Source organism: Haemaphysalis longicornis, unplaced genomic scaffold, assembly GCF_048455015.1.
Source record: "Haemaphysalis longicornis isolate Haplotype H1 unplaced genomic scaffold, Haemaphysalis longicornis Haplotype H1 scaffold_1, whole genome shotgun sequence".
NCBI lineage: Eukaryota > Metazoa > Arthropoda > Arachnida > Ixodida > Ixodidae > Haemaphysalis > Haemaphysalis longicornis.
This window is the reverse complement of record NW_027526203.1, coordinates 392365958-392392181: the sequence shown is the minus strand read 5'-3', so window position 1 is coordinate 392392181 and position 26224 is coordinate 392365958. Positions and strand designations below refer to the sequence as shown.

The following is a 26224-nucleotide window of genomic DNA, read 5'->3' as shown; positions in this document are numbered from 1 at the left end:
GCCTGACTACCTCCTAAAAAAAGATTTGATGGGACATTACCAAGCCACCATTACTTACTGTACATTTAATTTCACTAGGTCTTGAAAGCCTGCGCCACCCGAAAAAAAAAAATGGCAGCATCTCCACTCGGTGGATGACGGCGAGAGTGCGGAGTACGGGGACTCGAAATGACATCTAAGTTTCACCCCGAGTGACATCCGATTTGAGCCGTGAGTTGCACATTGATTATTCCCTAAATGGAACTGTAACTCACGGCTCAAATCGAATTTCGCTTGATTTTCGCTTGATGGTGGTGTGCGCACGGATGGACGCGGACGGACATTGGGAGGTACTCCGCACCGTTACAGGCGAGGGAGTAAGCCGTTTGACTCGCGTGCACTGACTCACGGTCGTAGCCCAATGGGTAAGACGACTGACACTAACTCTGTCTGGTCTACCAGCACAGGCTCGATTCCTGCCGGTGCCTGTGTGATTTTTTGCGATTGTAAATGGTATGCGCACGGACGCGGACGAACATTGTGCGGTCCTAAGGTGCTCCGCAAAAAAAAAAAAAAAAAAAAAAAAAAAAACCTGTCGTACGGAATTCGTAGCTTTTCCCTGTTGTCAATGGCGTTCGACTGCCAGAACTCGGGCTATCAGTGGCAATTCATTCTTGCAAGCCGATACCCCACCAACATGAATGAGAAGCAGGTCCTCCTGTTGCGCTCGAAGCCCCATGATTATTTCGTGGCTAGAACTGCTCTCGACAGTTGCGCGCCGGACGCCTTAGTTGACGAATTTGACCGCAAAGAATGTTGCTTATAGTGATGTAAAGCAGTTCACGCGGTCTTTTTGAAAGGAATCTAAAAGACACTCCCTAATTACCACAGCTATGTGAATAAGGAATCAAACGTGCTGGGACGATGTACAGGTGTAATAGAGCCAAGAGGTATTTCTTTCGCTTTAGCGTGTATGCCTGCTGTATTCGAAATACGCAATCCTGTCCCACATCCTGCAAGCCCACCACCACCACCGAGACGAACAGGGTGGCGGACGAGTGAATACCGGTGCAGTGCGCGATCCCCAGTACTGTGACACCCCAAACGCGGACACCGCTGACGCGTGCGCAAACGCGGAGTGCGCGAGTGATACGTGTGAGAACACTACGAGTGCGAACACTACCCCGACCGACATCCCACCGGATGTAGTGACAATGATCACATCGCCGAACTGCGCGCAGCAGAGGCAAGCCATCCAGCGGCTCGAGGAAGCCCTGGCTCGGCAAGAGCGAACGGAGCACTCTGACGCCGGCGCGACTCACTACCGTGCTCATCCAAGGGTACGGGGGAGAGGCTGCGTGGCTGGAGGAAGCTTAGTAGCTCGAGCCGGGCCACTGGCCCAATACCCCTCGAGGCCTTAACCAAGGCAGGAATGGGAAGAAGACACCGCCTACTTCACAGGGTCTCCTGATTCCCCATCCCCACGCAGGATCGTGCAATAAAGTCTTTCTCTCTCTCTCTCTCAGTTTAACGAATAAAAGAAGAAAAAAAACGTTCCAACGGTATGAAATTTGACGGGTATGAATTGGATAGACAGGCGTATAACTTTCATTCGGGTTAGTTGGAGCACTTTCTGACATAGTGAAGTGAACATTGAGAAGGCGCGGGGGGGGGGGGGGGGGGGTACAAATGAAGGAACACGACAGGCTAAGGCGCTGACCTTTCGGTCCTCCCTGCCCGTGTATGTATTGTTCATTTCTTTGTGCCTTCGCATTTAGGATCGGCACATTATTAAGGCTCGACGACTCTAAAAGCGTGAGCGGAAACAGAGACAACGACGAGGAAGAAGACCGTGGTACAGCTGTGCTCGACACCTGTCGAGCGCCTAATCGAGCGCTCGGCTCCTGTCTAGCAGAATTTAACCCTGGGTAATAAGACCTGGCTCCATTTACTGGTGCACTGCGAAGGATTTAAATGCGAGCCTTTCTTCGGTTGAAGAAAAATTGCAAGCAAAGGTACTGGGGGCGGGGATCCTTCAAGCGCGTTATATAAGTTAAGAGGAGTGCACAGTGCATTAGCGAAATGTCTGTTCTCGTGCGCGGCAATAAGTTAATCTGTTTAGAAAACTTGCTTTGTACCTTTACGTTAGTGCACCATTTCCTGTTTCTCTCTTAATTTTGAAACTGCGCGTACCATTTCGCTTCCAGACAGGTGCTAGAAATAGTAGCACGTTTCTTCAAATAAAACCATGTTGCTTGTCTCGCCGTTTCTTTTTCGGTTGTTGTGTCTTCGCTTACTTCTCAATTTTCCAAGTATATGAACACGCTGCCCCAACAATCGTTTTACTGAATTGTAAATGTCTTTCAAAGTTCGCGCGTTTTTTCTCCCGACGAGGAAGTACATGAAATTGGTTTCATTTAGGTCGAAGTTGCAAATGAGATGTTACTGCAAGCCTTTTATGAATTAGTACCTCAAAAAATGCTGATCCTAGCAACAATGCCCGAGACACTTAGCAGTCTTCAAAAAAAAAAAAAAAAATCTGTGGGGGGCATTTCACCGTAATACGCCTCCATGAAAAATTACTTCATCCAGAGGAGCAAACCTGACTAAGAGCGAGGCTGGACACACGATTCGACTCGAAAACGCGATCAGCGCGGACATCTTGCAATTCAAGCGAAGTTATAGCGTCTACCACATTTTTAAAGTAAAATCATGTGTCAAGCCTCGTCAATAGCTTGTGCTGTGGTTAAGCAAGCCCACGGATGTATTTTTTTTTTAAGAATGTAGGTCGAAATGCCGTTATCCTGTTTCTATAGTTTGGCAAATGGCTCAACGTAAGTGGAATATAGTACAAGGCTGACCGCGTGAAGCTATTCCTTCAGAGTTTTGCTGGATTAGGCATAAATGGAGCTGCCAACCGCCATGCGCCTCGATTTTTACAAGCGACCGCTTGCATTGATGAATTTAGACTGAAATCTGTGTGTTTGTGTTTACTGTACGTGCGTGCGTGCACGTGTGTGGGCGTGTGCGGGATATAGCTAGTACGTTCTTGAAAAAAAAACGTCCGTGTCAGAACTAAGTTCACACTTTCACGCATGCGAATAAATGTATATGGCTCTATCCATTACTCGGGTGACGCATTAAAGGGGAACGAGGCAGTGGGTTCTAGGGCGAGTGGAGCGTAGCTCTATGTGCAGTGGCGCACGTGTTTCCTTCAGTAGGTGCGTATACAAGGGGTGACTATAGAAGACAATGAAAGCAACCGATAGTGTGTAAGCGTGCTGCTTGCCAATGATAGTTACTAAAGGTGCCGGCGTCGACGGAGCCCGCCCACGGTGAGCAGACGACGCAAGGACGATGCCCTTCTCAGCAGCTGTACTCGCGAATAAAGAAAAGAGACAGAGTGATGCACGTTGCAACCAACTCCTCTTGAACTGTCCTACGTGAATCGTGTCCTCCTGTTTCGACACCCCCGCCCCTATGTAGTGCCCGTCACGGGCCCTTACGGTACTAGAATAAATAAAATATCGTTTCTGCAGCACTTTGTTCGGGTGGATTATTACTAATAAAGTCCTCTTTTTATTGTGCTAACATTTCCTAATCACTCAACATTTCCCGTGGTACACTTAGAAGACAGAGCGGAGCTTGAGATCTGTGCGGGTAAAATTCGCGTCTGCCCCAAGCGAAGCTGTCGTTTTCCATCTAATCGTCATAGCTCCAGGGTCTTGCTGCATAAGTGTCCAACAAGGAACTCTTGGATTAGCTGTTGGGGACGCTAATTTAGAACGAAATCGAGTGGTACATGACCGAGACGTAGGTTAGGGCTCTATAACAGTTCTTTTGGAAACCTGCCCGTGTGAAGAAGCTGTTGATGAAGTTGGTGATATGCCCGGGTGATGAAGTTATTCTCTCTGGTGGAGATTCCGTCGAGATTTTGCCGATGACTACCGTATCTTCTGCCGCGCCTGCCCGTCGGTAGCGTCGTTCTCAGTATGCATACTTGCCTGCACGCAGACCTTTGTGACCGACCGTATTCGGCGAAAAATTCTCGTATGCATTGAGGAGGCCGTTTAAAGGGACCCTGCGACACTTTTTCAACTTTTTTGAAATCTTAAATGCTTGCAGAACGTAGTCACCCAACACACCCGGCACTTAGATTAGGGGGTTGCAAAGTACCTCAGCCAAAAATTACTACCCTATGCTCATCAGATAACTTGGAAACTCGGTCAAAAGATTTTTTTCTCTTTCCCGGTATTGACGTTCTTTGACGGCCCCAGTTACGTCACTGAGGATATGTAGCGGCTGTTGGGCGGTTTTCCTTCAGTTGCAGCAATGAACGCTTTTCGATAGCAACTTTAAAAATAAAGCCACAAAAAACAGAGCAGAAACGGAAGGCGTGACTGGTGCGACGAGCAAATCACGCAGTGCTTCTCCGTGGTGGTGATAACTGTAGCTTTCGCAGTGCTTCCAGACGCGAAGGAAAGAGCGAAAGCGCTTATCGAAAATGTTGCAGTCTCTCTAAGGGGGCAAACTAATCTTAGAAACTGTTTTTTTTTTGCTTTCAAACCAATTTTGATGAAACTTCATGGGCTTGTTCAGTTTTAGATGCGAAGCATCTCATGCTCGGGGCTGTGTCCCTCCCTTGTCGTTGTTGTCCGCCGTCCGCACACCCACTGCGCATGCCTGACCAGGCACCACTGATGATGATTGTGGCAGGATGCCCCTAGAGATTGGCCAGCCACGACCAGGGCATCCCGGACTAAGGATGGCCCCCACAGGGCCAACCAAAGAATCCATCACGAGATAGCTTCGCGTTCAACCACCGTCGTCATCTTCCCGTGAGTACCACACCCCCTGAGTACCCCCCCCCCCTGAGTACACCCCCTGAGTACACCCCCTGAGTACCCCCTGAGTACCCCCTGAGTCCCGTGAGTACCACAACCCTGAGTACCACACCCCCACTGCGCATGCCTGGCCAGGCACCGCTGATGATGATTGTGGCAGGATGCCCCTAGGGATTGGATTAGATGCGAAGCATCTCATGCTCGGGGCTGTGTCCCTCCCTCCCTTGTCGTTGTCGCTGTCCGCCGTCCACACCCCCACTGCGCATGCCTGGCCAGGCAACGCTGATGATGATTGTGGCAGGATGCCCCTAGGGATTCGCCAACCAAAGAATTCATCACGAGATAGCTTCGCGTTCAACCACCGTCGTCATCTTCCCGTAGGAGAACCCTGAGTAGTATACGAGGCATTCCTCCTCTCCTCTCCGACACTCCTCTCCTCTCCGGCATTCCTCCTCTCTTCTCCGAAGCTCCTCTCCTCTCCGGGATTGCGCAAGGAATGGCAACACCTGCGGCTCCGCGCGCGATGCGAAGCAGCTTAGGGTTAGAGACGCGACGGTAGCCACTGCATACTCCTCTGGGTGCGCCACTGTAGCTCCGCCGTATAAATGACGCGCGCGTTCATTCTCCTCCCGCAACGCCGCGATTGAACTGAAAACTAATGGGAACTTGAGTCGACCCCATGGCTGCTTCGCATACTACTCAGGGTTCCCCTACGGGAAGATGGTGAAATTTTTTTTAATCTGATTTCAAATATCTCATTAGTTTTGATGTAAGCTAATTAGTTTTCGAAATATTAAACAAATATTTCTTTTTTGCTCTTGAGAACAATCCGAAAAAACTATTCAGTTACCAGCAAGGCATGAATAGATACAGAAGTTGTGGAGAATGCAATGTGGGGCGCTGTTTTCTTTTTGTTTGGCAATCACGTGCAAATTTACATAAAATATAACTCCTAAGTTTAAATTGCGCTTGCTAACCAATTATAAATAACTCTAATTAAACAATTATTGAAACATGAAAGGAAAAATCTGTTCCTTTTATTGCAAGGTTTAAACATTGAGCTTCACGCTGCAAAAAGAAAAAGAGAGAGAGAGATCTTTCTAACCGCACTACATGCTGGGATGTACCTCTCGAGAACTTCCTATCGCTGCGATAACGCTTTTGCGGGAGAGTTGAAAAATTGTTACTTTGGCGTAAGAATCTTTTTATATTGATCCTGTACGGCTTTTATGAGTAGCTGGTACTGTTCAAGTACCGAATTTTTTGGAGAAAAAACTTGGCAAACCAAGAGAAAAAGATCTGTACATTTCTTAAATGATACGTAAAAATGCTTTTTTGGGGGCAATTTTTTTGGCCAAGGTCGCGAAAATTATAACTGTAGATTAATGGCCCTAAACTTCAATACAAGCCACGAGTTACAAAGTGCTCGATTCTCACTTGCTCCGCTTGAACGATCTTGAGCCACGATGGGCACTGCCTATACTACATAGCACAGCTGCAGCAGACCAACAACGCTACGACGAGCGGCGTATCGTTTATGTACGTGGTTCACTTCCACTTCCCTGAGCGGTTGCGACAACTGATGACGTCAGCGGGAGCGATCTCTTCCGATCCCGCCCCGCCACCGCCGTTCTTTTGGTTATGATATCGCGTGACTTTGAGCATCCCTGCGGTCGCACCTCTATGCGCGTAGACGGTGCGGTGCGCATTTGATGCAAACACACGCGATCGCTTAACTGACAGTGGGATGTCAGTTACGGGTGGGCGGACCAGGCAGCGCAGCTTACACGATCATTCCCATCAGTAGTCAGTGCTGGCTTCGATCTAAAGCTAGCTGTTGCTACCTTTACCCTTGCTTCAAAGCGCTTTCGACCACAGGTGGCCGTCACGAATACCTGTGCTGCGCGGTGGTTTCAAAGGCCTTCGGAAGGCCGTTGAACCGATTGTCTATTGAGTGCCCCATTGTAATTACATGATAGGGAGCAACTGTGGAGGAGAGTCCAATTGTCAATTTAAAGTTACCGTGTAGCACAGGCATAAGACAGGCACAAAACGCTTTGTTAACAACTCCTTAAAATGAGTCGTGGCTGCGCGCGTGGTAGGATGGTTGGTGGCGGTAACCTCTTAACGGAAGGGTTGGTGGTAAAAACTGTGTACTGAAAGTTGCTGTAATTTTGAAGGGATCTACAGTTTGGTTGGCTGTCGATGAAGGGATCAGAGTCTCGGCCGAATCGACGAGGTCTAGATTTCTCCCCGTCGTCAGCGTCGTGAGAAACTCGACCCCGTCGTTCCTCGCTCACGCAGTTCTATGAGCCGACGTTGCGTGAAGAGCAGGGATTACGGAGTGCACATTTCCGTAAAGAGACTCCTGTCGGGTCGGGAGCTCTTCCGCCTCTCTCGTCCGTTCCCTAGATCGGCCGTTCCCTCCTCCTAGATCCGTTCCCTCCTCCAGCGTGTGACGTAATTCGAAAGCTAGTGAGGCTTTCCCTCTCGCAGTACGATGCTTTCATCCAAATACACGTCCAGCCGTAAAACCAATACTGAAATGCAAGACTCTCGAGACGGCGGTCGTTGTGGGCTGCTCGCCGAGCGGCCGGAGTAACCTGCGGTAAATGATCGGAGTCCCTGTTTGTTCACAATCCGCGAGGCTCAAACACGTGTATAAATTACGCTGTGCCCAGCGCTAACTCAGTCCACATTCCGCATGAGAAGCAGCGCCACACTTTCCGCCTTGAGACTTCTAAAGAGCTCTCACGGCGTTCCGGCGCATCGGCTGCATCCGGACACAGGAAGAGAAGTCTCTCGATGCTTGGCATTTAGATGGAGGCCGGAAATTAGAAGCGGCCGTCACAACAGGAGTACATTTCTCTCCTCCACTCTCTTTCGTTCTCAATATCGTTGGACGGACGGCAAAACAACGATTGTGGTGCATCGCGCCTGCAAGCAATAGGAAGAAATATTAACATTCGGGTAATAGAGGAGAGCATGTGCAACCAGGCTAAAAGACTTCCCTTTGGCGAAAAACTTGCAGCCGCGGCGCCTTCACGATGATTAGGATGGGGCCCTGGCCGCATGGCCATTCACATCAAATCATACTTTATTAAACATCGCTCTACGCGATGTTCGGAGCCTTCACAGCCTCCACAGGATCGGCTTGACTGGGTCTATACCCCCTCGGGAAATCGATATTCGTACAAGATCAACCAAAGTTCACCATGAAGTCGCGGGGACAGCGGTAAATCATTCTATAGTGGGAATAATTGGCATTCGCAATGTGGCACAAATAGGGGCATGAATGTTTCCAGCTTGCTGAGAGGCCGGGGACGATTTGCGAGCTCTCGCTCTTTACAAGCGAATCGGCTGTAAAAATCTTGACGTGGCTGGTTATATTGGCCATTGCGTCACTTTCCATTCGGATCATTTTGCAGCCACAGTGAAGCGCGGTATATTCATCTAAATATACCGAAACTTTGCCAAACCTTTAGGAATACCGAAATAAAAATTTGGGGAAGCTTGCACGCACGCGCAAGACTTGAATGGCGAAGCTGTTGTAGGTGAGAATTGCGGGACACATAGTTAAGTTTCAATATCATTGTTTATTTGCGTAGTTGCGGTACTAGCAATCGTCGTCAATGGATCGGAGAGGTCGTCGTCTTCTTCGAGATCACGTTTTCGTTAAGATATTGAAATGTCATACGCAATTGCAAACCCAAAACTAGGAATGAATTTTGTCAGCCCGGCGAAAGGCCCAGAATTTTGGGCATATTTTGGGAGAACTCTTAAAAGCTTTCGCTCAAAGCCAGTCGGCTATGAATACCTTGAACTTGCCACATAGTTTTTGCTTTGACTCCCTTACAATAAATTAATTTTGCGCTCACCTTAAAGCGAGTGTGCATGTCTGTGTGTGGGAGAAAGGAGGGGGGGGGGGGGGGGCAGAAATACCTGAAACACACCAACGTCGACCGCGATAGATGGCACAACTTGCACAAAATGCGCTGTTTATGGCTCCCAGTTTAGAACTTAAAGTCAGGATGCTGAACCCGAGCCGAAACTGAACTGAAAAAATAAATAACGGTTACCGGTTCGCGATGAAACAGTTCAACCACCCGTCATTGATAATGCGCCGTCGGTGTCATTCGGTGCTTTTTTTTTTGTCCTTTACATACAACCAACTTGATTGATTGATTGATTGATTGTAGGGTTTTAACGTGCCGACGCAACGCAGGCGATGAGGCGCGCCGTAGTGGAGGGCTCCGGATTAATTTTCACCACATGGGGATCTTTAACGTGCGCCGAAATCTCGTACACACGGGTGTTTTGGCTTTTCGCCTCCACCAGGAAAGCGGCCGCCGCGGCCGGGAATCGAACCCGCGACCTCGACAACCAACTTGGTAATCGTCCCCTTAGGTAAGTAACATCATCATCAACGCCATCATCGTGCACCACAACACGAGAAAAGTCAAGCGCAGCAATATCAAAATCATACGCGCAAACGAAATATCGCACTCTCGGCTGCGTGCAGGCGATATGAAACATCGACTTTGAGCTGTCAGGCATAGGTCTCACTGCGGCCGTGCAAGCATTTTACATCAACTCAAAAATGAACGCTTAATAACGAAAGAAGACTAGATTTTTACAGCGTAGCTGTCTACGGCTAATTTCTGAAACGTTTTTCGTCGCGTCTACAAAAGTGTCGCGTCTACAAAAAATTTTGAATCTTGCGGCAAAGCAAACTTTCTAATGAATGCTCTGAAGCTCCGAGATTACTGTAGCTAGCTTGAAAAAAAAAAAACCAAAATTTGTCTCGAGGACAATTCAACCATTACGCCGAATTTCATGTACTTCCAAAGAGTAGTTCGCAGTGAAGTGGTAAACGTTACAGAATTTCCGTCTGCTGTCAATGCATGGCCATCCAAGAAAGGAGTCTGGTTAGAGAAAAAGACGGTAACTCTTGTTTTATCGAAGCTGCTTCAAAGCAAATTATATGACAATCACCCGCTAGGACGACTTTAACATATGCCCAGTTTCATTTGCTGGTAATAATAAAGTAGTTCACAGTAGAGTTGCAATAGTGTTTGTCCCTTAGAATAAAACCCTAGTTCATCTAAATTTCATTCAGCTAATCAACCAGGGAGTTTGCTCACTCGCAAATTACGAACATACATGTTTTGCTTCATCAAATCCGTGGACTGCCCCCCGCTGAGGCCATCCTTCTTTACAGAGTGGAAGAGCACTGAATCTTTCATGATTACTTTGTGTAATATTTTACTTTTACGTAGCTTGAAGTTGAAATTGTTCAATTAAATTTTTTAACCCGCCATACCTTGTTGACAGCGCATGACGTCTTATGTATTGGCCCGTTTAATTAGAAATGTGCAGGGGTAGGCAGGCCACCAGATTGCTGCACCGTGTACTATCGCAATGAATCGAAATACAAACAACGGAGCGCGTGGCTTCCAGTACATGCCGCGCATCCTGGCGACGGATCGCGCATGCGGAGTGCGAACAAGTTACGATAGTTCGTGACCAACCTTAATATAGAAAGACCATCGTATTTCCATCGTCCGCTGGGCGCTCAGCTCGAAATAAAAAAAGGAAAGAATGTAGCTGCGTGCGCCGTTTGCACCCATCGCAGCAACAAAGTTGGATAACGCTTGCGTGTGGGAAGACAAACGAAAACGCTTGCACGCCGAACGACTGTGTTTCCATGTCAAGGTTGGTCACGAACTCTCGTAACTTGTTCGTATTGTGCATACGCGGCCTCTCGCCAGGATGCGCGGCATGTACTGAAGGTCACGCGCTCCGTTGTTCGTATTTCAATTTATCACTATAGTACTCTGTAAACCAGACTGCTTTTGTCGGCGGTTGCCAATCGCATAAACATGTCCATGCGACATCATGAGGGCTGGACAAGAAAGTGCCTGGTGAACAGAAAAAAACTTCATCTATTATCCCGATTGTCTAGCCTAAATGAATAAAGTCGCCATTACGATTTACATCGTTGTTATTGGGCAAAGCCATGTCATCTTTTGAATGAAGCAAAGTGGTATTTGTTGGTCATGACCCCTTTGCACTACAAAGTTTATTTTTATTTTCAAGATTAGTTATTCTTATTCTTACCGAACCGGTTCGCGAACCGGTTCTAGACTTGCGAACCGCTTCGCGAATCAGGTCGATGTGTAATTTCGCGAACCGGAACTTCATCGGAACGAAATTGTTTAACCCGAACCTGAATTGTAACCTAACTGGTATTTTTTTTCGGTTTACACCCTGCTTGTCAAAACCATGCTGTGACGGTCGGACATCGCCACTGACTGCCGCGTACAACCCATGCGCACGCAGAAACGTGTTCCCATGTAGAAGCGGGCGGCAGATACTTCGCGTGGCACGAAGAAAGGCCAAGCACGCGCGGAATGTGCGGAAGCACGCGCGGAAGAATGTTAATCGGCAGAAGAATGTTAATCCCCGAGGGCTTGCGGGGTGACGCGCCCACGCGCAGAGCGATGACCGGCCGGTTCTCCAACGAGCTCGTCCTTACCCCCCCTGTGCGTGACCCAAGGAGGGTATAAGAAGGCGAGCGAACGAGGCCCGAGGGCTCTTTTCCCGACTGGACATCATCTGGCCGGGCCGAACGAGGAAGCCGCCCGTAGGAGTAATCCGATCGCGCGCTCCCCACCTTCAACCCGGGACCAGCCAGCCAGCGGTCACATCTCGGGTCCGCGTCCACGATCTGCCAGGAGCACGGACCGCCTACGCCGACCGGCACGAGAATTCCGGCACCCCCCCGAACGGCCCTGCTCGAGCACGTGCACACTGCAGCGCCGCACCTGAACGACTTCTCGGCTCCACGACCCAGCGCCAGCCGCTCTACAGGGTCCCAGCCTCTCAACGGGTGAGCGCACCGGCACCAGCGCTAACTATTGTTAATTAAATTGTACCTTTGAGCCTGCGTTGTCTCTTTTCCCCTCAACTCTGCGTGGACCCACCTAGTTGGTAGAGTGACGCCATCTCCCCTCCGGGGAGCGTCACAATGCCATCAACCTGTTCACTTTTTGGGCACCATCCCGCTTCTTTTGCTAATATTCACTCGACAGCATTAAATATTGAACTTTCTTTTGTGTTTCTATACACATGACGATATTATCCCTCGAATAGCGTACTGCACTTCAGGACTACGTTGAAATGCCGCAAATTTAATTTATATTAGGAGGAACAATGATTTCCCACGATAAAATATAAATAACTTGGGCAACATGCGTTGACAGTAGAGCTTTCTCTTTACTCGACGAAACACATGATGTAGCGAGTGTGATTTTGGAAAAGTTTGTTCACTCCAACAAAGGAAACAAAGAATGCCTGCATCGGCGCAAGTTAACATGTAGAAGTGTTCTTCGTATGCGCGCATGAATTACCAAAATAAAATCGCCTTCCATAGCATACAAGTAAACAAACTGTATTTCGTATTTGATAAAGTCATTGAACCGCTTGACATTGGTGAGGGATGGCGCCCGAAAATATTAGTAAATGAACAGAAATGTCGCCGAAACGCCAAGAACGCTACCCCCCCCCCCCCCCCCCCCATCAAACTCAGGGTGGGCGTGGTGCTGTCTGGGCACCGCTAGTACCACCCAGGTGGTACCGCCCTGCTGCAACCAATTTTTGGTGTGACTGCTCGGAAGTATTACAGGCGAGAAAAAACAAATTATCTCCTTATGCCGAATTGTGCTCCGGCTGCTGAAATTTTAGTTGTGACAATTCTAACCGAAATAACAGCGGCATTAAAATGTTGGCTGTTTTTGAAGCAATTGAGAAATCAGGCAGCTCTTTTCGCTCAGCTATAGACGCAGGAACCGGTGTCTGAGTATAAGACGTTGAGAATAACAAACACAAACAAACACATCTTGCCGTTTGCATGCCTGGAAACCAAGAGGCCAAAAAAAAAGGTCCAATGCGTCAAACGCTCTACAGCCATGCGATGTGAAAAACAAAAAAACAAAGACAAAAACAAAACAAAACTAATTGCATTGTTGAGGCAGGCTGCGAAATTTTTAGAATACCAATGAAGACGATCAAGTAATTGATATTAACGTTAATATTAGAATATTTCTCCCGAACGCGCTAAACGCGTTGATCCAAAAAGTTCTTTCACTGATAGACATCAGCCCAGAGGTCTCCTTCGCTGACAGATTCGGCGCTTACCGCAATCCCGAGAAACCATGTGCTGCGTATGTTTCCCTTAAAAATGTAATTTTTAATGAAAATATGCACAGTACGGACGGAATCAATGGAAGATGCAGCGTGTGCAGAGACGGAGATGAGAACTTGCATATGCTGACGTCAAGACCCATATGGCGCGATTAAGTGGATATATTGTTTAGTGTCACATGCAATTATAAGCAGACGTGGTTATGAATCAGTCTAAATTGCTTTTATGAATGACATAAAAATGGTAAACTTGGAATATTGGCAACACTGTGGGCCGCAAAAACTTCGGACAATTCGAAAGGGCGAAAGAGGACAAAAGAGGACTAAATGTTCTGGGCGGTGTACTCGGCTATCAAGAGGACGACACCCTGGTGGTGCGCGGTTAACTGATTCTTGAGTCAAATATTGTTGAGCTCATTCACTACGAACTGATATATTCTGGGCCATCCTCGTACCGAAGCAATCTCGGCGCCCGCGTCAATGCGACAATAAACTTTGAAGAGTCGCGCTGATGACGACGGTGGTCGCGACGACGAAGATGGCAAGCTCGGGAGCACGTTTGAGAGTTGAGCCCGCCGTCCGCTTGGAGCGAAAAACATTGTTTGTCATCAGTCAACCAGCCCCTTGGAACACTGAAGTGAATTTGTCAAGCTCCTGTTTTCGCTTGCACTGCGTAGACTGGCTCAAATAAACACACTTTTCACCGTTTATCCGGGCGATACGGCGGTATTTATTTTAAAAAGCCTGAAAGAAGAAAAACTACCATGCGGTGTTAGCGGCGGCCGCACCAACTAAAGCAGAACGTCAATACAAGGTGCTACGTGATTGGACGATGTCCAAGATTACATATCAAACTACTTTCGGTTTCGGTTCTGTGAAACAACATGCTTGGCATCCGACGTTGTCGTCGGATGGGCATTCTGGATATCTCAGTAATCGGCATAGAACGCGCTTCTGCCATGTCGACTGTAAAATGCGTCAGATAAGCCTACCAGCACGGCTTGCGATCTTAACAATCACTACCCGAAGTGTACGCAGTGGATGACCGCCCTCCGAGTCACCTCGGACGCTCAAATGCGATGCACTTTTCCCCCACCTTTGGTGCTTGTCTGGCTCATGCCTGTATCGTAAGCCGTGTTCGCACCAGGCCACGGGTCGGCTGATTCGGAACTGTGCCCGCAAGCAGTCGGTGCGCATGGCAACACCACTCCATGCAAAGAGAACTCGCCAGTGCATTAGTGACAGTCTGCACGCGTTCTGCGAACTCCTCGTGGAGCAATGAACGTTACAGCGCAGAAATGTGGAATTCAGTATAGAAAAAATTGCCCAGAAACAAATAAATCAACTTCAAAAAAGAAAACACGCACTATCGGGTATTTGAACTTGCGACTTGAAAGCAACATACCTGGTGCTCCAGACCACTCGGTCACAAGCCAGGGCTGCCAGGCTCAACAATATAAAGTATATATTGTATAGCCAGTTCACATTTTTATTTACCTCTAGCATTTCAAGCAGCCTAGACTATTATTTCTTGCATAGCGCTCGTGCAATAAGCCTCCGCCAAATGTCCACAATATCTCATGTCTAGCGAGGCGGAAAAGCGTTCCCAGACGTGTGGTCGTGCTGCTAACGGCTGGACTAGTTCACCGAGCTCAAAAAGTACTTTCCGCGACCTGGTGTTAAGCTGCACGATAAAAGTTTCGGTTGGTATCAATTCCTTATTACCTGTATTAACTTCGCTGACTGTTTTCCCGCCTTCAATTGGCCTTAGATTTTTCGACTAGAGTACCAGTCAGCGAAGCGGCGCACGTGCGCTTGTGTGGAGCGATTTGGACCTAGAGCTTGATAGAGTCTACAAATTAACAAACCAAAGACACATTCTACCATGGCTTAATTTCAACTGAGCGAAGGAATTGCGACGACCCGCCGGCCGACTTAACGTTGGGCCCACCGATTCTGTCGGAGGGTCGGCGAGCCGTACAGTAGCGCAGTCAAGCCAAGCGATCTTGTTTTTACGTCATACGAAGCCAAATAGAAAATCAGCGAGGAGGATGCAGAGAGGAGGAGAGCATTTTGTAATTGATTTTTCTACTGAAAAGTCGCGTAAACACAGCGAGGGTGGTCGAAACAGGGCCTGGAGACTCCAGACTACAATTTGCGCTAGTAGTCCCGCAATGTTTACAAATCACTTCAGCGTCCATTTAAGTGCGGTCCCAATGCAGACTCTATGCCGGTGAGCGGTAATGAACTGCTCGTGTTTGTTCTCTACAGATTATTTCACTTTGTGAGCTTCGCCTAAGCGGCGGTTTGTCCTCGCCATTATTTTCGATCTTTAGCCACCTCACGACGTCCGTTCCCCGTTTTACGTTCTATATTGCGAACAGTAGCGTAAAAAGTGCATAGGGATCAATCAGGTTGTTCCGCTTATCCCGGTCAGCTTTGGTTATCTTTGGATATTTGTAACCCGAAGCCCCGGTTCACGCTAAGTGCAAAATGGTTCCGATAGAAAGAGAGGCAAATTCCAATCAATTTGACAAGTTTATGATTTTTATAGTCGAGTGGTTTTGTGGAAAGTGAAAGCTTTCTTTCTTTCAAAAGCTGGCTAACAAAAGGCTATCACTCTGGGCATTCCGCCAGGCTGTAAAAAATCATTCCCAACTTTGGGTTTCCAATTTCAAATCACATCCCGATAATAATGAAAACGTGACGTCTGGGAATTTAAAGCTTGACGTGAAACTTGATGAAGCTGTTTCAGTAATAAAAAAAAAGCGACAGTCGAGGGATTTGAGAAAAGAATGACAAAAAAAAATTACTCATCATGATTGCGGTGCTCCTTATAATGACATCCGAGCCCGTGGGAGCTCGGAGAGAGACAATCTCTTTCATTTCTTGCAAGCTTCTACCGTCAGGAATAGGGCAGGTTGGTAGCCTGTATGGCGCATCGATGCTGCTCGCCTGGGGCGTTGATCATTCCTAGTAGCCGGTGAAAATAGGCCAATTCACCGCAGTAATTATTAAACAATATTTGCGTACGTTTACCCGCATCTTGAACGAAGGGAATGCCGCCTGTTAGTCTACAATACGTCCCATGAAACTTTTTTTGTGTGTGCTATACCAAAAGTCTGGCAAGGCTCTTGGGTAGATGCACATTCCGGGCTTCACGGTGACTGCAAAATTACCTGGATGGAAAGTGAAGAAACGACCAAAAACTCTGGCAAGCTTAAGATTTTTATAGCCGACTGGCTTGTGAAGCGCGAAAGCTCGCGATTATTCCCAGCCCTCAGCAGGATGACAACATTTCTGCCCGGCTTTGTGTTCTGCATTGTGATTTCCGACGACAATTCGGCCAGGACCCAATCTCAATCATGGTTAAAATGCAGTGTCTGCGACTGTTTGACGCCAAACTTGCTCAGTGTGTTCCTGGGAAACACAGAAACCAAGGAACTTAAAAACAAAGAGACGAAAACTTGTCTGCCATGACTGCGCTGTTCCCAATAATTGTTCCCACATATATGGTAGAACGGAATATATATTTGCCGCTATAGGCGAATCTATTCATCACGTTTGCGCTACAAGCATGCGTAAACGTAAAGTCGACTGTTAAAAATATTAGAAGAGGAATAGGTGGCTATTAGCAGCTGCCCTTAACTATCACCATCATTGAGAACTTCCATCCGCCATTAAAAGGAATCTCCCACGTCCCGCGGTCCCCGCCTCGGTTCTTCAACAAAATGGTGCCGTGACCAGGATTAATGGATAATACAGTTGAAGACCTGAGTGCGCACCGCCCCACAACGATGACGTGAGTGACACAACGATGGGACTAGATTGTGACCGCTGACCACGGACCGCAGGCCGACGCGACTACCCAAGGATCAATTGAGGCCTCGCCAAGCGACCAACGATCAGACTGCCTCAACAACGCTACCGACTCTTAACGAACGCCTGCCGGGACCAACGGAAGAAACGGCTTAGGTTTCTCGCCTACCATGACTCTACTCGGCGACCTACAGATATTACCGACGCCAAGCATCGACATGGAGGCCCTTTGCAAACGAAGAAGCCTAATCCGAAACGACGCCACTGCACTGATCAACGACATAAAATCACGGATGAATACCGAGACACCATCAATCGGTGAGCTTATTTCGCTCAAGAAAAGCCTAATGACAAAACATGTGCTCCTAAAAAAGCTGGACAGCGAGATTGAAGTACTTCTCGACTTGGATGATTTAGAGAAAGAATATGAAGCCGCCTATGAATTCGAAGATTTTATCCTGTTGACCAAATTTAGAATGGAGCGATTATTTCCAGAATTGGAAAAGTATTCTACCGATGACATCGTTACAATAGCCCTGGAAAAGCAGGATGGTATCGTAAACGTCAATGAATCGGTTTTGGAAAACAGCCACCTTATGAACGAAAAGAGCACTTTGACGACGCCTCTGAAAGAACTTGATCATCGGCCAGAAGTGAGGGAACAAGCTGTTTCCTTCAAGCAAGGGACTAGTTCAAAGAATAACCAAGTGGAGGCACCCGTTCCTGTTGCTCGCTCAGACGACTGCAACCCCAACGACGAAATTTCTCCATTACCTGCAACAAAAAGGACGAATAATTTGGTCAACGAGACGGCTGTGCAGGAACCTGCTGATCGATCTTGTGTACAAGTTTTTAGCGACAAGACGACGACATCAATGTGCAAGAAACGGCCTAATGAAAAACCACAGGTTAACGCAGAAGCACAGCAGAGCTATCGAAGCCAAAGAAGAAACTCAGGCTCACCCATGGAGACGCCGGATAGATGTCGCCTTTGCTGCAGCAAAGGTTTGAAAAGAATTTTACTGGCCCAGGTAAAACGTGGAAATGTGATGACACCGACTTTCAAACGAAGACCACAAAAACAGCGAAACGCCGGGGCCCCACTATGCACACAGGCAACTAACAGAAGTAAGGTTTCCCCAAAGCACCTGACCAACTGGCGTCTGATTGAAATAACGAGAAAGGAAAGGTGTGCGGTGAACATCCGGACGAAAGGACCCAACCGGCACAGTAGTTCCCCCAACACACGCCAGGCTTTCCGATGCGCAGTCAGCAATATGCTTCCGCGGGAATCGCTACGTGATTATCGAGGACGACCGACGCTCCAGACACACCGCTTACGACGGTCTGATTCCACAGAGCGGCTGTGCCACCGACGCTGGAAACATAGGTGGAAACAGAAGTATGGACAGCTCCGGTGCAGCTACCACGGACATTACATCGATTTGATTCATGGACTGATTAATGAACTTTAATGAGCTTTGCTGTTCGGTGCAACGAAGGGAGCGACGCTAAATGGCCACTGAAAACTCTACTTTCAGCACCTCCCTGTGCTAATCGCGCGGCCGGAGGATGTTAAAAATATTAGAAGAGGAATAGGTGGCTATTAGCAGCTGCCCTTAACTATCACCATCATTGAGAACTTCCATGCGCCATTAAAAGGAATCTCCCACGTCCCGCGGTCCCCGCCTCGGTTCTTCAACAAAATCGACACTGTCGATTTCCCGCTCACGGAACATGGGATCCGGTTCCTGTCCGTAGAAACTATGAACAATTTTCTGTGTGAACTTGTTATGCTGTTGGGCCTGTATGTAATACGGCGAATTCGAAAGGTTGTAAGGCACTCGGGCGTTGATGCAATGACAGTGTCCCACTATTTCACTCAGAATGTTACGTTGCCCCACCAAGTGTTTAAGGTACAATGCAGTGAAACCGAATGGCTGCACGGCTTTTGTACCCTTGCAACTTCTGGCGTTTTTATAGTTTTTCACAGCCAAAGTCTGGTTGGTGGTTTTTAAATAGATAGTATTATGGGACGTATAAAGTTGTTGGCGATAAACAAAAAAATTAAAACCCGTTCCACCCAATGTGACATATGCTGAAACAGCGGAGATGTGGTTCTCTTGTGTCGGGTCGAACGTCTATGGGTGCTCGCCCGAGAACGGCAGCGCCGTTGCCGAGCAAATTCTATGGTTTGCGCAAAGGAATCGGCAGCTAAACGTCAACGGTGGGCGGCTCCCTCCTCTCTTCCTCCCCTAGCGGGAATCCTCCCCTGCGAAACCACTGCGCCCTCTATTAGTGGGTCTGAGAACCAATTTCTGCGAGGCCGCCTGCGGGACGCACGAGCTACAGCAGTCTTACGAAAGCGCTTGACGTACAACAGCTTCGCTGTTAAAAAAACTTCACACATCTCCACGAAGTGAATCATGACGAGTGGGCGAAGGACAGGGGATCGTTCTTACCGTAAATCAGCCGTGAGAGTGTATCACTCCGCCTAAGCGACGGGCCCAGATGTCAACGGGCGCGCGCGGTTTGAAAGGAGATGGCTATGAATGCGTGGTATCGTCTGCCGTTTCTCACGTACTTTCTCGTCGCTGCAGTAATTAAAACGACTTCCAATCCAATCCAATCCAATTCAATTAAATCCAACCCAATGCTCCTCGCGCATAAGCAGCACGGCTCTCTTTCTCTCTCTCCCTCTGTCTCTCTAACCTCTTGTGAACCTTTTATTTTGTTCTTGTTAACCGTTTTGTTCGCTCAGTAAATGTTTATTCTCCCCTCCTCTTGTTAACACAGTGGTGTGCGTCTCTCTCTCTCTCTCTCTCTCTCTCTCTCTCTCTCTCTCTCTCTCTCTCTCTCTCTCTCTCTCTCTAACCTTTTATGAACCGAACCTTTTATTCACAGACGTTTCGATTTACACGGTGCTGTGCCGTGAGCACGGACACCGGACGCCGGACAATCATCGGCCTTAAGGTCCTTCGCCCCTAAAAGTCGGCGTGGTCGAGTGCTACGAGTGAGCGTCTCGCTCTTGGAGATGTCCTTGCAGTCAGACCGCGCCGTGGCTCTGTCCGTGCCGATCTTACCACTATTTTGTCCGCATTCCCACTTTTTTTACTTGGCTGCGAGTGCAACCTTTTTTATCGCGCCTAGTAATTTCTAAACAGGCTGCCAAACTTTTTATTTTAACACCTCCCCCCTCCAATTTGGGAGTTTTTGTTTTTATTTTGATGAAGCAATTTGAGTGTTGCTTTTGTACCGTTTGCGTGCAATACAAGCCAGCCCCGTAGGGCACGCGCTGCTTCGTCATCCCGAGCGCGGTCCCAGTAGTGGCACGCCCATTAATTTGCAGCAATATTTCTCGCTTATCTGTCCAGCGTGCCGTCAACGAAGGTGCAAACAGCAGCGGACATTAGCAACGGTGATGTGATGTCCACAGCGGCGCCATGCCAATGTCTTTTGATCAATTTCAAATTAGCCGCTCATATGCCAAGCACGCCCCACATCATAGCAACAGTAAGCCTAGTAACTGTTTGGTAAGCAGCAACATCTGTACTTGCATACAATTTGAGAACGGCAACGGAAGTTGCTGCTGTGCCTCATCACCACAGCGGGATGTTACTTCGTGCGGCAGAAGTAGTGCGTTACTGGGGATATTTTGAACAAGGCGCGAGCCGTTTCCGTGATTTTTTGGACTTAATATGCTTATAAACTACTACAGCGACGACAAACTTCGTGAAAAAAGGCAGACGATATCACGAATTCATAGCCATCTCCTTTCAAAACGCCTGCGCCCGTTGACATCCGGGCCCGTCGCTTAGGCGGAGTGATATCGTACAAGAGCTATTGCCGTTCTTAACGTGTCATCCCAGTATATAAAAGCGAGGGCGTCTGCCGCAGCGGCACGCCCATTTGGGTGTATACATAGCTTCCCACGGGCTAATTGAGGCCTATTGCGACGTTGTCATCCCACCGCTGACAACCCGTTGCTGCATACGGGAAGGCGTACCCGAGCCGAGCTCCGTCGCCTCCGACATGCGTGTGGTAGCGTGGTGAAGCGAGCGGCCAGCCAATGTTGCTGCCTCGAAGAAGACCAGAAGCTGAAGGCAAACTTAACTTGTTTACTTCATGGCGAGAGATGGGCCGAAGCCAAAGAACAATGCCCCAACGGGCGAGCTTACAGTACAAGACTCGGGCAGAGTGACAGCATTGATTCACTGCTCAAACAGGAATGAACTACAGTGCTTGGAGGGGTCTTATTTATACCCAAAGCGCTAACGGTCGAAATAAGCGTTCCCTCTAGATTGTGCACACGTTACGAACGGCACAGACACACACAACCCTCTTTCCAGAGTTCCTGAGCGTCGGTAGTAGCGGCGCACGCTGAGTCCGAGAGAGGAGAGATAGCAGGTCTCCGCAACAGCTTCCGCGTCCTTCGGACAAGTCTCTGCGTGTTGCGTCGGCCGCCATCGAAGTTTGAATCCCGCCGATAGCGAGGCGCCAGCGATCCAGACATGTAGCAAAGCGTTTGAATCCGTCGGCTGCAAGCGTGAGTCACCGACAGTAGGGCCTGCTTGAAAGGCGCACGTAGTGGAGGCTTCGCCACACAGCCCTGGAGTGTTGCACAAAGCACTGCGGCGGGCTGATTCGTAACAGGCCCATCGTATTAATCAGCTGCACCGCCTCTCTGTCATTTGCACATTCTTCACCGCTTACGAATTGGCATCCCGGCAATGGTAAAAAGCGCAGCTTCCTTGCTTCGGTACATCCGAGGCTGCTTCCACATACGTTCCCTCCGGCGTAACATGCAAGCTGTACACGACGCGGGGCGTCGGCACCAGCACGCACGTACGCATACAGAGAAATACCCCATCTCCCCCACTACCGTGTATGCGGACGCCGTGGAGTACCGACATGCAGCGGCTTCGCTCTGGCCGTAATTACTCACCCCAACTATCCCCAGCCACTTCCCTCACCTTACGCACCTCTTACCTCGCAACGGTGCAGGAGGCGGAAATAGCCCTGGCCCTTGTCACCAGGCCGCAACCACACATCACTGATTTCAAGACGGTGGTCAAAAACTTCATTAGCGGTAGAATTTCGGCTACTGCACTCAAACATCTCCGCAATCCTCCTACCCACTCAGTCCACGTCATATGTACCCCGGGCCACACTGGACCGGGAGACAACGACGCTGCCAACAGAGCAGCACGAGAACATACTAGCTTTGCTGGGCTGACCCCTCTTCCCAGCACGGTGCTCAGTCGGCACGCGATCGACTACTCTCATACCAAGAAGTCACGGAGCATTACCGTATACCTACCGCCCCCGCTATCCCTCGCCCACACATCCGCCACCAACCCCCAGGAGCGCCTATGACGACTCCTACAGACCAATTCCCACGACAGTCCACAAGACATTTCATCCCTCTCAGTTCCCTTCGCGGAATTGTACCACCTGGAGCCTCGGCTTCCTGTTCTTTTATTTTTCTAATCGGCATTAACCTGATATAGCCTAGCTGGTGAAGGGTTGTTACCGTTTTTATTTAGGTTGTTTTTATTTGGGGGGGGGGGGGGGACATTTTTTTCTTTTTTCCCTTTACACGCTCACTATATGTGGGATGTCAGCTCAGCCCATCCCCCCGATCTCCACCATCGAGCCGAGGAAGGGCGCACTGGGCAGCTCGCAACCAGGAGTTCAACTGCTTCTGTTTGACCGAGCCACCACCGTTGCTGCGATCTTTCGGCCGGCGGTCACCACGCCTTCCTAATCCAACTTTCTTTGGAAATAAAGTGATTTCTTTATCTCTGTTTAGGCGATTCCAAATTATCAGCTCACCTTCCACAGAGCAGCGTGTCTGGCAACTACAGCGTCTCTACCAGTACGCGAAGCCCACACACCACGTCCAACACAAATCCTGGACCAGGGGCGGGATTCTCAGTTTTGTCCCTTTCAAAGTGTCCGTTCCCAGCGAGCTCTGATTGGCTGAAAGCAGGCAATCAGACGTGTGACGCGGCACACAGAATCTTCAATGCACCAGTCCCGGACAGTTTGCGGGCAGTCCGCGTACGATTCCTTTGCCGATTTTTTTTGCAAAGGCAGTCCGTGGACGGTTCTCTAGTGGTAATCAAGGAGGCCCATAAGCTACGCGAGGCGTCAGTTTCTGTGCAAATCTTGGGTCAGAGGCTTCGCAAGTGCACCTCGCGAGGCCTTGGACGCGAAATGGACATTTTAAAAAAGACAAACTCAGAATTCCGCTCCAAATGTCAGCCCTGTTCCATAATGGCATCAACATTTGCATGAACTGGCCGCCTGAACATGAGCTTTCTTTGCCGAGGAGCCAGGCAGCCCATGCTGTTGCGCAGGAGAGTTTACGCTCGCACACCTCCATTGATTCTCTCACGGCGCCGCCTCCTTTTTCGGCCCCATCACCACTCACTGCGATTGAAGTCATCCGTTACAAAAAAGACAAAAAATAAATAAATAAACCCGGCTTTAACATCTCACCACGCCTAATTTTTTAAAGTACCTTCTTCCCCTCGCAAGACCTGATAAAATTGTTTTTTATAAAAAAAATTCCCTGCCGATTCCTCTAATTTCACTGGAACATTTTCCCTCAATGGCACGCGCCCATCTCTGCCCTTAAGTGTACTATGCGCTTCTCCAAACCTACAGAAGCGAATCTCCACTATCTCGTCTTTCACTGCACCAAATTCTTTCGCTACTGGACTTATTACCCGCCCTTTCTAGGCCCCAATATGCTTGTAGACCCAGGTACTCTAGGCACGAACATGTTCACCCACGTCGCTACATTTTACAACGACGCGGGTGGACATTGTCGTTAGTAGAGTTAGTGGTTTAGTACGAGCGGTATAGCGTAAGTCGACTCCTGCATCAGATGTGGCCGTCAACATCGCCTTTCGACTACGAGACCCTTTGTGGCAAGTCTCTGCGACACCACCATCCTTTGCGCTCAAAGGCGACCACCGGCTGCAACGTCCCGCACCAGCCACCCCCTCCACCCACTATGGGCTAGAGCAGTTGTTCTTGAAATGGGATCCGCGGACCACCAGGGGTGCGTGAGGACACTTCAGGGAATCTGCGAGACCCCCTGGGGCACTGTGCCTTTTGTTCTTTTAAATGCAGAGCATTTCTTAGCCTCGCCTCTTCCTGCGTCGGACGGCGTCAACAGCTCCGCGTCCGCAGCAGGTGCGCCTCTCCTTCCCTCCTCTCTCTCAACAGCAGCTGGCGCGCGCATGCGTCGTAGTCAGCCCGTTCGCTCCGTCGCGGTCTCGGCGTAACAGGTGCGTGATAGCAACGCGGTGGGGCGTGGAAGGGCGCGCGCTGCTTGCGCATGCGCGCTCTCCCCCCCGTATTGCTCTCCCTCTACTGCGCGCGCTGCAAATATAGCGGCTAGCGGTCGCTCGTGTTTCAGTCACTGCGTTGCTCCTTCCTTCCTTGGTTGACGCTCGTGCCCACGTTTACTCGTGTCTGCTACTCCAGCATCACGGAAGAAGCGATGGAAGCAACACTGCCTTCAATCAGTACTGAGGCCCCAATGCTCTGCATTTACTCGTGTTCCCCTCGCGGGAAGGCGCGGGAATTTTTTTTTTCCAAATGTTGTTGCCTCCGAAAAAAAAAAAGTTACTGTGCCGCATGGCATGCACGTTTAGCTTCTTCGCATGACAGGTGATTTAAAATTGGCGTTTTGAGTAACACCGTAATTGAGCGAGAAATCCAGACGCACATGAGGTGGGCCTGGAAATAGATGAGTGGGCGACCCTAGCTGCAAGAATTAATTGTTTGACTGTATGACACGTACCAACAAACTTCACAGTGGGGTCGGTACCCCATGAATTTGCAAGCGCACAAGGGGCCCCCTTCATGCGCATGATTGATAAACACTGGCCTAGAGCCATCCTATCTAATAACAGTTGCAACAACAACAACATACCGTACTTACCCGATTCTAACGCGCACTTTTTTCCGGAAAAAGAGGTCGAAAAATCGCATGCGCGTTAGAATCGGATACGAAACCGAAACTGCCGAAACAGCGGAAATTTTGTCCCACCCATCGCCATCGCCGTCTCAAGATGGCGCCAAAGCTTTTAGCAACATTTTTTTGGACGCAGGAAGCATAGGCGCCTAGGCTTTTCTATCGGTGTCCACACAAATCGTTCCACTTGCGCGCTTGATAACAGCAATGGCAGCAGCGGCTCTCACGCGTTCAAAACGAGCGGTCGGCTGAAGCGTGCGCCTCTGGAGAAGCTCGCGGGATGGGCGTGCGAGGTGTGGGCCACGATCCCATCGACCATGGTTGAACGTTCGTTCAGAAGTGGGGCATCGCGAACGCGCTTGACGGCACCGAGGACAAGATGTTGTGGTCAGCGGAGAGCAACGAGGAGTGAGATGAGTGAGATTACTTCGGGAAATAAATCGCCCGTTTCTCTCGCATGTGTTTTTCTTGCTCACAAAGTTCCGTGCGCGTTAAAATCGGAGGTGCAAGTTTTTTCGTTTTTATTTTTTGCCAGGAAAGTCGGGTGCGCGTTAGAATCGGGGGTGCATTAGGATCGGGTAATTACGGTACTTGCATTGCATATCGTCCCAACACCCATCATATTTTCGTCTGAATTAGTATGCTAAACTTTGTCACTGGCCTACGTTGCCACTTTGCTCCCAATATTTGGTGATCCAGCTGCCTTGTGCTAAGTCTGACGCATGGAAGCTCTTTTAACCGACGTATATTTTACTGCGAAGCAGTATACCTCTAACCAGCCAAAGAAATTTTCGTGCCCGCGTCAGCAGAAAACTCCCAGGCTACTACTGGCTACACAAAGAAACATCCCAGGCTGCTACTGGCTACACACAGGCTACGCAATCAAACAACTGGCACCGCCAGGGATCGAAGCTCGGCCCGAAGCGAAGCGCAGCGAGAGCCCGTCGTCTTGCCGACTAAGCTACGCCCGCACGCGGAGACGGAAAGGCAATCGTTGTGGGTGTCACGTGAACGGATGGTGGGGTGGTCTTACCAGCTCGGAGCAATGGACACGGGGAAGCCGTTGACGAGTTTGACATAACACACATTTAATGTACACACAAAAAAAACCCTCACGCAAAGCACTCAATGATTAAACTACACGTAAATGATAAACACCCACATCTCTAACTAACCCAAAACACAACTCAAATACAAACCCTAACTTCACAGGTCAATATACAAATCAAATCAGAACTCAAAAGTCTCTACAATAACGTTTACACTAAGTACACTCTAAATACACTCCTTAATCAAGTTCTCATTGATTCCTCTTGTACCACAACTCCTCCGCTGTGTTCTACAACTATGTCCCTATAATGGACTGGCCTACCCCGCTCTCGTC

The 26224-nt window shown here is 49.0% G+C and overlaps 1 protein-coding gene across 3 annotated transcripts in view; it reads right to left on the bottom strand.

Annotated features, from left to right (window-relative positions):
• The window catches only part of Lgr1 (Leucine-rich repeat-containing G protein-coupled receptor 1), a 328535-nt gene that overhangs the window by 30705 nt on the left and 271606 nt on the right, over positions 1–26224 (bottom strand). The window lies entirely within an intron of this gene.